General features: G+C 37.2%; 1 pseudogene; it reads left to right on the top strand.

Moving 5' to 3' along the window:
- Nucleotides 1-649: 649 nt before the first annotated feature.
- Nucleotides 650-787, top strand: LOC115226861 (annotated as a pseudogene).
- The last annotated feature ends 8,274 nt before the right edge of the window (nucleotides 788-9,061 follow it).

Below are 9,061 nucleotides of genomic sequence, written 5' to 3'. Positions count from 1 at the left end.
CTGCCCGAAGTTGTGGCTGTACACACAAGGTGCCACGCTGTGGGTAGGCAGAACTCAGTATCATTAGGTTGGAAAGCCAGCTTCTTACCACACACCAACATGAAATTGTTCATACATAAATAAGCTGGCTCTTTTCGAGCGCATCGTAGCTTTAGATTTGACGCCGGGAAAAAGACTGCAGAGCGGAAAATGTGTAATTGTCTTACAGTGTGTTCCATATTGATTTCTCGGTTGGAAAGAGAACCATTTTTGTATCAACTCATTACGTGCGATGAGAAATGGGTACTCTTTGATAACAGCAGGACAGGACAGTGGTTAGATGCAGGAGAGTCACCAGTCCACTACCCAAAACCACCATTGCACCCTAAACAGTCGATGGTCAATGTACGGTGGTCAACAAAAATTACTTACTTTCGCAACAAATAAAAACTGTAACAGAAACATCCTATTGTCAGGAAATTGATTGTAAGCATGCAAAGTTAAAAAAGAAGCAACCCAGAGTAGTGAATCGAGATGGCCCAGTTTTGCTTCATGATAATGCGCGGCCTCACACTTCTTAAACTACGGCCCACAAGTTGCAAAGCCTGAATTATGAAATTTTGGCACATCTTCCTTATTCTTCTGATATCTCTCCTACTGATTATCACATATTTACGGCCATATCACTTTGAAAACACCGGTTCTTGTCCGGTCACCGAAGTTAAGCAAGTCAAGTTAAGTTAAGCAAAGTCGAGCCTAGTTAGTACTTAGAAGGGTGACCGCTTGGGAAACCTAGGCGCTGTAAACGTCTTTCTGAATGGTGGTGCCCCAGCATGGCCACAGCTCGTGAGCTGAAACTAGATGAAAAAAAAATATTTAAGCACTTCGAGCTTGCTATAAGCAATAAAACATTCTTAAATAAAAAAGAGGTAATTGAAGCATTCGAACAGTTTTACATTGTAAATGATGACAAATTCTTTGAAGATGGAATATATGCCTTAGAGGAACGTTGGATGCAGGCCATAAATGAGCAGGGATCATATTTTGATGAAATAAATAAATATTCTAATACTTAAAAAACAATTTTAATATTTCCTTGTTCAAATGCGACATTTCATGTGAGACAACCTAATATTAATGTATATATGTTTATATTTGTATGTACATATGTATAATTTTATATGCCGTTTGTGCCTGATGAATATGTGTGAAGTATTTCTCAACATATTCCAAGGTATTTCTCTGAAGCGAATCGAAGACAGTCCACGATTCGCTCACTTTCTCAATAACGGTCTTAAGTTGGTAACCTTTGAGTTGTCTTTTCAACTTAGGGAAGAGATGGAAGTCTTCGCAGGTGCTAAATCTGGCGAATAGGATGTGTGCAGAAGCGATACAATGTTGTTTTTGGCAAGAAACTCACGAGTGAGGAAAGCTTGGTGACAGGGTGCATTGTCCTTGTGAAGAATCCAATTCTTCCTGCTCCACAGATTTGATCGCTTTCGCCGAATGTCCACCCGTCAAAGAGTTGCAGTAGGACTTTCGATTGACGGACTAGCTCTGGGGGACAAATGCACAATACCTATTTCTTTACTACCCACAAAGAGGACAAACAAGGACAGACAAACGGATTAAGTCGATCATATCGACCCCAGTGCGTAACTGGTACTTAATTTACCGACCCCGAAAGGATGAAAGGCAAAGTCGACCTCGGCGGAATTTGAACTCAGAACGTAACGGCAGACGAAATACGGTTACGCATTTCGCCCGGCGTGGTAACGTTTCTGCCAGCTCGCCGCTGTGCACAACACCACATTTCGGAGGCGACGCTCGTGGCAGATCTTCCAGATTTGTCATCGTCTTCCAAGGACATTCTTCTGAGTTTTGAAGCGCCCGCGCCACTTGAAACATTGCAGACCACCCATTACCTCGTTGCCGTATGCTTGCCGAAGCTTGCTCAATGTCTCTCTAGCAGATTTTCCGAGTTTAATGCAAAATTTCAATTTCTCACTTTGTTCCAACTTCCTGTCCATGACAAAAGCGCAAACTACAGCATACACGTGATCACAATATATACATATATATATATACATATATATGTAAATGAAATATGTGACAATTATTCGGTAGCCAAGATAAAACTCCGAGTTTCGGATGTCGGGGTGAAAATCCACGCCGCCATCTCTTCAGTTATCCGGCCATCGGAAAAGTATGCTATGAAAATGACCGTTAAACAAAGGGAAATTACTATGTGATTGACCGTTATTAAGACAAAAGAGCTATTTGAATGACCGCTAAGTGAGGGGGGGAGTAAAAATAATGGGGTAAAAATGTTCATAGTATTCGCGTAAGCGCGCATGTCCATACCTACACATGTGCGCCCGCACACCCACGTACATGCGCCTCTAAGTATACACTCATCCACCCTCACTTGAAACACACTTTCTCACCCACATCATTCGCCAAAAAAAATTATATATATACAATTCTACACACACGCGCACCATAAAGGTTCATACACAAGTCTATATACGCACATGCGCAAGAAAAAACAGGGCTAAAAGCAAAATACAGGAAAATGTGTAAAAATGTATAAAAAAACATTGAGTAAAACACGTCTATATGTGCATATACTCGCATGCACGCACACACATCTATATATGCACATACCCGCACACACGCACACGTCCACACGCGCGCACAAAAGAATCCATATACACGTCTATATACGCACAGGGAAAATTCAGGGTGGAAGGTAGAATACAGAAAAATTATGTGTAAAAAAATATATGAGCAATAAACCTATAAAACAATATCTCTATAAATATGAAAAAAAATATATGCATAAAATATATAAAAATATATATAAAAATATATAAAATTGAGATAAAACCTTTTTAGAAAGTCGAAAGACACTAACCTTTCGGAAGAGATTTCACAAATTGTGTGTAGGGTTTACTTTTACAGAAGTGCAAGCACTTTCAGTTCTTAACGTTTTCAAGCACATGTTCGACTTTCTAAAAAGATTTTTTTCTCAGTCTTAACTCTTTGAGAAAAAAATCTTCCCTCCAAATATATATATATGATCGACTGCTAGCCACTAAAGATTTTTTTCTATATTCTCTCTCTCTGTTTAGTTGTTTATTTTTCTCTGTTTCCTTTCTGTTGAAGAGCGAGGCTCGAAACGTAAAAAACTTTTTCACTTCTTGAGCGTTAAACTAATACACCTGTTTGTTGTTTACATACCAGTCTTCGTCATTTGTTATTGTTTTTAGTGTAATTCAAACTATATATATATATATATAATATATATATACGTAAACAAAGTCAAATGCAATACAATAAATTATTATTATCGCCGGGTGTCTAGGACACGCCATATATTATTCATATATAAGTACATTAAAAGGCGAAAGTGTGTACTAGATACACAAAAGCTGGATAAATTTAATGAGATGAAAATTAAAAACTTTTACAAACTTAGTTCTTCTTAGACTGCAGTTTCGCCTATTTCAGCAATAAAAATAATATTTATTTACTCAGGTAGGCTCTTCAGTAAGATTCCTGTTATTATGGGAAGCGCACTCAAACAGAGGCACATGCGTCTATATATATTATAATATATATATATATATTATATTATATATATATTATATACAAAATATATATATATATATATATATATATATATATATATATATATATATATATAAAATATATCTTATTAATTATATATATATATATAGTATATATATAATATATAAGTAAAATATATAAATAATATAATGTATAATATATAAATATATATATAATATATATACATACATATATGTACATACCTACATATATAGTATATATACATGTATATATGGGTACAGGACATCAAAAAAACGTTGAAACACAATGAGAAACAAAATCATAGAAACGATACATATAACATAAAGAATACTCCCCTTCTTCAGTTGTCCCTGTTCATCTACTCCGCGTTCCGAAGGCAACATATTATATATATGATATATCTATATATTATATATATATATATAATATATTATATATATATATATAAAGGGAAAGTTTACAAAAATAAACAAAAGACGAAGCAGGGGCTGTACAAACAAACAAATGTATTAGTATACTGCTCAGGAATAGAAAAAGTCTTTTACTTTTCGAGCCTACGCTCTTCCACAGAAAAAAAAAAGAAACAAGGAGAGAAAAAAATGCGTGTAGTAGCTAACGATCTATCATATATATATCTATATATATATACATACATATATATGTATGTATGTATGTATGTATATATGTATGTACGTATATGTATGTGTGTAACACACACACACACATGCATCGACAGTAGAAGCATAACGAATCAGGGCGCCAAAACGCTTTCCTCTGTGTCAGTAACTATCTCACTGACACATCGATCGATCCCCTCAAAACAGCCACGCAGTATCTACTTTAAACGTGCTACTGTTGACGTTAATAACTTCTCTTTCGAATAAAACTTCTAATTGAATCAACGGCCTACATTTCCTTGCTTGCCATTATAAACATAGACAAATTGCTAAAACTAGCCTGTTTAACTCTGCTGTTATTAAATTATACAAAATCTCAACCATTGTAATTGTTGAGAATTCGATAATCGTAATTGCTGACGTGTTTCAATGTATTTCTGATTGGAAGCGAATTTATTCTGTAAATAAGCTTCCTTCGATCCCGTTTCTGAAATTACTACTGCAACCATAAGACAGCTGGTATCTATATACTCTTTACTCTTTTACTTGTTTCAGTCATTTGACTGCGGCCATGCTGGAGCACCGCCTTTAGTGGAGCAAATCGACCCCGGGACTTATTCTTTGTAAGCCCAGTACTTATTCTATCGGTCTCTTTTGTCGAACCGCTAAGTGACGGGGACGTAAACACACCACCATCGGTTGTCAAGCAATGGCTATGGGGTACAAACACAGACACACAAACATACACGCACACATATATATATTTACATATACACGACGAGCTTCTTTCAGTTTCCGCCTACAAAATCCACTCACAAGGCATTGATCAGCCCGGGGCTATAGCAGAAGACACTTGCCCAAGATGCCACGCGGTGGGACTGAACCCGGAACCATGTGGTTGGTAAGCAAGCTACTTACCACACAGCCACTCCTGCACGTTTTTATTTATCTTTGCCTTTTTATTTATCTTTACTTCTTAATTGACTCGGTCAACGGACTGGGGTAGGGCACCGCTCTAAAGGGGCTTTTATTTGGACAAATCGTCTCCAGTATTTATGCTGCCTTTTCTTTTGTATTTTTCCTCCCGAAATTTGTGGCTGTGTGGTAAGAAGTTTGCTTCCCAGTCACATGGTTTCAGGTTCAGTCCCACGACGTTACACCTTTGGCAGGTCTGTTCTACTACAGCCGCCCGAGCTAAACAAAGCCTTGTGAGTGGATTTAATAAACGGAAACTGGAAGGAGCCCTTCGTATATACATATATATATATATATATATATATTATATGCATTATGTATTCATGTATGCATATATATATATAGGCTCGAAACGTAAAAAAACTTTTTCTATTCCTGAACGGTATACTAATACATCTGTTTGTTTTGTACACCACCTGTCTTCGTGTTTTGTTTTTTCGTAAAACTTTCCCTATATATATATATATATATATATATATATATATTATATATATATATATATATATAATATATATATATATATATATGTATATATATGTATATATGTATAATAATATAATGTGTATATATATAGTATGTATGTATATATGTATAATAATATAATGTATATATATATGTGTGTGTGTGTGTGTGTATGTATGTATAATGTGTGTGTCTGTGTGTTTAGGTTTGACCCCCACCACCGCTTGATAAACAGTGTTGGTGTGCTCACGTCTCCCAAGTCTATCGGTTCGACAAAGAAGACCGATAGAATAAGCACCAGGCTTTTAAAAAATAAGTACCTGGGATCGATTCATTCGACTAAAATTCTTCAAGGGGGTGCCCCAGCATGGCCGCAGTCTAATGTCTGAAGCAAGACGTAAACAAACCAACACCGATTGTCAATCAGTGGGATGGGACAAACACACACACACCACACACACACACATATGCACACGCACATGTGAATACGACGAGCTTCCGCACGTTTTCCGTATATCAAATTCACTCGCAAGGCATCGGCATGCCCGAGACAATAGTAAAAGAAACTTGCCCTAGATGCCACGCAATTGCACCGAACCCAGAATCATGAGAGTGCAGTGTGAGCTTTTTAATCACACACTCTGTAGGTATGTATGTGTGTATGGATGGCTGGATGGATGTGAAGGCGCCTGGCTTAGTGGTTAGGGCATTCGGCTCAAGATCGTAAGGTCGTAAGTTCGATTCCCGGCGACGCGTTGTTTCCTTGAGCAAGACACTTTATTTCACGCTGCTCCAGCCCACTCAGTTGGCAAAAATAAGTCGTACCTGTAATTGAAAGGGCTAGATCTTGTCACACTCTGTGTCAGGCTGAATCTCCCTGACAACTACGTTAGGGGTACACGTGTCTGTGGATTGCTCAGTCACTTGCACATTAATTTCACAAGCAAGCTGTTCCGTTGATCGTATCAGCTGGGACCCTCGTCGTCGTAACCGACGGAGTGCTCCTTCTATGTATGTATGTATGTATGTTTGTATGTATGTATGTTTGTGTGTATGGATGGATGGATGGATGGATGGATGGATGTGTGTATATCTGTGTAAGTATGCAGACACCTACATATGAATGTGTGTATGCTTCTATGCTTTTCCATGTGCATATATAGATGTATATATTGTGTGCGGTGCATATGTACGGCTTTCGTGACCACGCACCCTTCATTTATACGGATATACATGTTTGTATATATGCGGGAATGTCTAAATACATATGTATTATGCTACGTTTTCGCATGTAAGCACAAATGTGTACATGAGGATGAGGTTGCGTACACACACAGACACACACAACACACATATATATATATATATACTCTTTTTACTCTTTTACTCTTTTACTTGTTTCAGTCATTTGACTGCTGCCATGCTGGAGTACCGCCTTTAGTCGAGCAAATCGACCCCAGGACTTATTCTTTGTAAGCCCAGTACTTATTCTATCGGTCTCTTTTGCCGAACGCTAAGTGACGGGACGTAAATACACCAGCATCGGTTGTCAAGCAATGCTAGGGGGACAAAACACAGATACACAAACACACACACAATATATATATACATATATATATACATATATACGAAGGCTCTTCAGTTTCCGTCTACCAAATCACTCACAAGCATTGGTCGGACGGGCTATAGTAGAAGACACTTGCCCAAGATGCCACGCACTGGGACTGAACCGGAACCATGTGGTTAATTAGCAAGCTACTTACCACACAGCCACTCCTGATATATAATATATATATATATATATACACACACACACACACACATATATATATAATATATATATATATATTACACACATATATATATACTCTTTTACTTGTTTCAGTCATTTGACTGTGGCCATGCTGGAGCACAGCCTTTAGTCGAGCAAATCGACCCCAGGACTTATTCTTTGTAAGCCCAGTACTTATTCTATCGACTCTTTTGCCGAACCGTTAAGTTACGGAGACGTAAACATACCAGCATCGGTTGTCAAGCGATGTTTGGGGGACAACACACACACACACACACACACACACACACATGTACATATATACAACGGGCTTCTTTCAGTTTCTGTCTACCAAATCAACTCACAAGACTTTGGTCGGCCCGTGGCTATAGTAGAAGACACTTGCCCAAGGTGCCACGCAGTGGGACTGAACCCTGTACCATTGGTTGGTAAGCAAGCTACTTACCACTCAGTCTTCTACTATAGCCACGGGCCGACCAAAGTCTTGTGAGTGGATTTGGTAGACAGAAACTGAAAGAAGCCCGTTGTATATATGTACATGTGTGTGTGTGTGTGTGTGGGTCCCCCAAACATCGCTTGACAACCGATGCTGGTATGTTTACGTCTCCGTAACTTAACGGTTCGGCAAAAGAGTCGATAGAATAAGTACTGGGCTTACAAAGAATAAGTCCTGGGGTCGATTTGCTCGACTAAAGGCTGTGCTCCAGCATGGCCACAGTCAAATGACTGAAACAAGTAAAAGAGTAAAAGAGTATATATATATATGTGTGTATATATATATATATATGTATATATATATATACGTGTGGATGTTTCGGTGGATATGTGTGTATATATGAGTACGTACATACATAGATGCTTGTGTATATTTGCGTGAATGTGTACGTATGTAGACGTTATGAATGCAGGTGGTTTACATCTATGTATTGTGAGAATATGGTTGCGTGTATTTTTTCTTTTTTCTTTTTCTTTCTCTACCTATTAGAGTAACTTCCCTTTTATTCAACAGTTTTTGATAACGTCTCTTGCCATTAATAGCCGACGAGAATGTATCGTAGCTCTTCGCTTCGACATTCGAAACTCCGAGTACTATAATGACAACCTTTTCCTGTTTGTTCTAAATTATAACAAAGCTAAATAAGCCTCTATTTCTCTAATATCCAGGTCTCATTCTTTTGTGGTTACATTTTATTATTATTATCATTATTATTATTATTATTATTATTATTATTATTATTATTATTATTATTATTATTATTATCATTATTATTATTATTATTATTATTATTATTAGAGAGAGAGAGAGAGAGAGAGATATAGATATAGATATCTATGTGTGTGTATATATGTATATATATGTGTGTGTATGCTTATATATATATGTATATATATATATGCATATAAATACTAAGCAATAAGGGTTTAGCAACGAATTGCCTTACCACATACCGAATTTAGAAATAGCAGTCAAAGGTTATAGCTATTTCTTCTACTAAAAAGGGAGATCTCAGTAAAAACAGCAATTGGAAGGCTGACACAAACAGGTAAGAGAGAATGAATTAACTGCAATCTATCAAACATTTTTAAAGTTATCCTACGGACGTACGTTTCGAAATCAAGT

Source organism: Octopus sinensis, unplaced genomic scaffold (assembly GCF_006345805.1).
Source record: "Octopus sinensis unplaced genomic scaffold, ASM634580v1 Contig00181, whole genome shotgun sequence".
Lineage (NCBI taxonomy): Eukaryota > Metazoa > Mollusca > Cephalopoda > Octopoda > Octopodidae > Octopus > Octopus sinensis.
The sequence above is the reverse complement of the archived record's forward strand: the minus strand, read 5'-3'. Positions and strand labels throughout refer to the sequence as shown.